Source organism: Gossypium hirsutum, chromosome A09, assembly GCF_007990345.1.
Source record: "Gossypium hirsutum isolate 1008001.06 chromosome A09, Gossypium_hirsutum_v2.1, whole genome shotgun sequence".
In the NCBI taxonomy this organism is placed as follows: domain Eukaryota; kingdom Viridiplantae; phylum Streptophyta; class Magnoliopsida; order Malvales; family Malvaceae; genus Gossypium; species Gossypium hirsutum.
This window is the reverse complement of record NC_053432.1, coordinates 2382197-2386967: the sequence shown is the minus strand read 5'-3', so window position 1 is coordinate 2386967 and position 4771 is coordinate 2382197. Positions and strand designations below refer to the sequence as shown.

Sequence of the window (4771 nt, the reverse complement as noted above, 5' to 3'; positions counted from 1 at the left end):
AACTGTTTATTTATTTACAAAACAAGTTCATGAAAAATCAAGGATCTGTTAAATTTGAATGAGGATTCAACTCGTTCAACTTCACCATCTCAATAATGTTTGAGACATTGACCATTAACTTTAAATATACCTCCGTGATTGTCGTATAATTCAACAGCTCCATAAGGATACACTCGGTAGATGGTATAGGGTCCTTTCCATCGGGATTTAAGCTTTCCAGGAAATAACTTCAACCTTGAATTAAACAACAAAACCTTCTGACCTTCTTTAAACTCGTGAGGTTGTATATGACTATCATGCCATCTTTTTTTTTAATCTTTCTTTACACATTTTGGCATTTCCATAGGAAAACAACCTTTACTCTTCCAACTCATCCAGTTGAAACATCCTTCTCTCACCAGCTTGCTTAAGATCAAAGTTCAATTACTTCAAGGCCCAGTGAGCTCTATTCTCCAACTTTAATGACAAATGACATGCCTTTCCAAAAACTAACTGATAAGGAGTCATTCCCAACGGTGTCTTAAATGTTGTTCGATAGGCCCATAATGCATCATTGAGCCTTCGAGACCAATCTTTTCTGCTAGGGCTTACTACCTTTTCAATGATACCTTTGATTTCACGGTTCACTCTCTCAACTTTCCCATTGGACTGAGGGTGATAGGCAGTAGCAATCATGTGCTTCACATCATATTTGTCAACCAACCACTTAAGCCATTTGTTTACAAAGTGAGAACCTTCATCATTAATAATAGCTCTTGCTGTCCCAAATCGTGTAAACACATGCTTATGTAGGAATCGCATAACTACCTTAGCATCATTTGTAAGGTATGCTTCAGCTTCAACCCACTTGGATAGATGGTCCAGCAACTAAGATGTATTTGTTCCCAAATGAAGAAGGAAACAGACCTAAGAAGTCAATGCCCTATACGTTGAATAATTCAATCTCCAAAATGTTTGTCAAGGGCATCTTATTCCTCCTTGATATATTTATGGTCCTTTGGCATTTATCACAGCTCTTCACATAAGCATAAGCATCTTTAAATAGCGTAGGCCAAAAGAAACCTGCTTACAAAATCTTTGTTGCAGTACGTGACCCATTAAAGTGTCCTCCACTTGGAGATGAATAGCAATGATACAAGATCTTAGCAATCTCACTTTCAGCTACACACTTTCTAATTCTATTATCTGCACATTGTTTAAACAAAAACGGATCCTCCCAAAAATAATATCGACAATCATGAAGGAATTTTTTCCTTTTTGGTATGTCATTTCTTGAGGAATTATTCCACATGCAAGATAATTGGAAAAATCAACAAACCAAGGGGTTTCATGAATTCGATTTACCTCAAGCAAGTGCTCACTGGGAAATTCTCGTTGATAGGCACACATGATCGAGTTACCTCATCTTGTTCCAACCTCGATAGATGATCAGCTATTTGCTTTTTGACACCTCTTCTATCTTGGATCTCAAAGTCACATTCTTGAAGTAATAGTATCCAACGAATTAGCCTCGTTTTCGTATCTTTCTTCATGAGCAAGTATTTAATGGCCGTATGGTCAGTAAATACTGTGACTTTGGTACCTCGAATATCAACTATGGTCCAACCAATTACTTCCTTAAATTTCTTTAGAACAGTAATTAGTTGCTCCTTTTGATCTTTCATCAGTTCTGTTAAAATAATCACAGGCAAACTAGAATAGTCACCTAAATAAACGCGTTTCAAATAGGAAGGAAGTACCTTTAGTTCGAGTTTAGGAGGTTTTTCGATTGAAAACTTGGGTTGCACAAATTCTCTGACTTCTAACTCCAACGGTTCAAACCGTGTGGATTGAGTAAAATTTCTCAGATTGGCTTCCATCAAAGCCATGTTTTCTTCACCTTCTTCATCCTCCAAAGGGTCAAGATCTAAGGCTTTCTACAATGGATCTTCTTCAAAATTGCTTCCCATAGAAACCAAGGTTTCTATCTCTTCCATAACTGAACACTTTTCTGCAGGATTGGGAAATTACTTTAAGAATGTTAAAGGTTACCTGATCGTCTTGAACTCGCATGGTGAGTTCACCTTTCTGCACATTAATTAATGTTCTTCCCGTGGCTAGGAAAGGTCTCTCAAGGATGATCGGCACTTCCTTATCTACTTCAAAATATAAGACAATGAAATCAGCAGGAAAAATAAATTTATCGACTCTTACCAAAACATCTTCGATCTTTCCCTCGGGATATGCTAAAGGTCGATCCGCTAGCTGAAGCGTCACAGTTGTAGGTCTTACTTCACCTATCCCTAACATCTTGAAAATAAACTTAGGCATCAAGTTGGTATTTACTCCTAAATCACACAAAGCTTTACCATAGTAAGATTTACCAATGTTACGGGGTATAGTAAAGCTTCTTAGGTCTTTCAATTTCGGTGGCAGTTTGTTCTGTAGGAATGCACTGTACTCCTTTGTCAAGGCAACAGTCTCATACTCACTCAGTTGTTTCTTCTTAGATAGTATATCCTTTACAAACTTCACATAATTTGGCATTTGTTCTAAAGCCTCCACCAACGAAATATTGATGTATAACTGCTTTAGAACATCCAAAAACTTCTTGAATTGTACCTCATGTTTCTGCTTATGTTGCTGCAATCTTTGCAGATATGGAGGTGATGGAACTTTCGGTTGAATCAGACAATTTTTCTGAGTAAGTAAATCTGCATACAAAGAAGATGTTAAAGTTTCTGAATTCACTAAGTTAGGATTTACCTTGTCAGTCTTTGCAGATTCTAATTTATTTGGTGTAGAAATTTCAATAGCTGGTTGATTCTTCTCAACGGGCTTATCTTTGATATCAATCAATCGGGGCTCCAGAATTTTACCACTTCGCAATGCCACTGCCTTGGTATGTTCTTTACCCAAATTTCTTGGATTCTCAGTATCGCTGGACAAGGTTCCTTACGGTCTATTACGAAGCTCTGTAGCTAACTGACCCATTTGGTTCTCCAAATTTTTCAGTGTTGCTGCTTGGCTTTGGATCAAAGCGTCATTCTTTGCCATGTACTGTTTCAAAAAGTTCTCCAAACTGTTTGATGCCTCAGCTTGAGGTGGTTTTAGAGCTTACTAATTAAACCCTTGAGATTGGTTGAGTCTATGCTGTAATGAGTTATGGTTCAGTCCATTTCCTTAGTTGGTCCAAGAAAAGATAGGATGATTACGCCCTGAAGGATTATAGAAGTTGGACTGGGGTCCTTGTCCACTCCTATTTTGATATTGTTTCCCCACATAATACACTAACTCGGGATTTGATAGACAATTCTCAAAAGAATGACCTTCCCCACAGTACACAAGGAAACTACTTCGTACGGACTTGGTGGTTGAGCTGCAAAATTATTAGCACTATTAGCGATAAACTATTTTAACATTGAGGAAATAGACGATAGTTGAGCTGATAACGAAGTGAGGGTGTCAACTTCATAAACTCCAGCTACACATCTTCCTGAAGCTGTTCGATTTGTTGGCCATTGATAGTTTTTACTCGCGATCCTCTCGATAATCTCATAAGCCTCATTATAAGACTTAGACAAAATTGTACCATTCGCAGAAGCATCTACCATCAGTCTTGTATGTGCATTGAGACCATTATAGAACGTCTCTAACTGGATACAATGAGAAATCCCATGATGAGGACACTTACGCAGTAACTCCTTGAATCGATCTCAAGCCTCATACAAAGACTCGTCATCGAATTGTTGGAAGGTTGTGAACTCGTTCCTCAACTTAGAGTTTTTTCTAGGCAGGAAATACTTAACCAAAAATCTCTCTGCTAATTCTTGCCATGTAGATATAGAATTTGGTGGCAATAAGTTGAGCCATGCTCGTGCTCAATCTCGCAACAAGTACAGAAACAACTTCAACCTCAGTACGTCTTCAGTCACATCGGCTATCTTGAATGAATCACTCACCTCCATAAAAAAACGAAGGTGGAGATATGGATATTCTGTGCGCATACCACTAAATTGGCCTACCATTTGGAGCATTTGAAACATCACTAGTTTCAATTCAAATTGGGTTGCCTCAATATCTGGCCTTCTAATTCCTGGGTTTAACTTACTGAAAAGTGGCACAGCATATTGTTTGATGCATTGATCCTCATCGGCAATGAGGATAGGATTTCGTACATGATTGGCTTCATTACCTTGGTCTTGATTCTGATTTCCAAGGTCCATCTCGACTTGTCTTTGAGCTGTTCATTCACATCTTCTTTGTCTAAAAGTTTGCTCAATTTCAGGGTCTACAGGGAGTAAATCGATAATTCGATCTATGCTCATAAACACCTGAAAAGAAAATCACAAAATTAAAAAGAATAATTTAGTAATGTTAGAAATAAATCAAATTGAAAATAAATAATTTCACGAAAGAAATGACTATGACAATAGTTGACAATCTCCGAACGGCGCAAAAAAACTTGTAATGCGTAGGTTTGTGCAAGTGTACACAGTCGTTATCAAGTAATAAGTAAGTATTGAGTTATCGTCTCCACAGGGATTGTATTTGTGCTAAGTCATTTAATTTATAAAATTATATTAACAATTTGGTAAATAAAAACACAATTTAGTTGAGAAGTGATGATTAAAATATATTAAACTTAATGCAATGATCCCTAATACAAATTAACCTACGTATGCAAACTATATCAACAAAATAGATTTTGGCAAAATTAAACACAATTTGCAAAAATTATAACATAAATAAACTAGGACAATTACTTTAATTAAACTCAATTTATTATCAA

The 4771-nt window shown here is 36.8% G+C and overlaps 1 non-coding gene across 1 annotated transcript; it reads left to right on the top strand.

Annotated features, from left to right (window-relative positions):
* The first annotated feature begins 3651 nt into the window (after positions 1 to 3651).
* On the top strand, positions 3652 to 3758 carry LOC121206794 (small nucleolar RNA R71). The gene has a single exon (XR_005901966.1). It is a non-coding gene; the product is annotated as a small nucleolar RNA R71 (small nucleolar RNA).
* The last annotated feature ends 1013 nt before the right edge of the window (positions 3759 to 4771 follow it).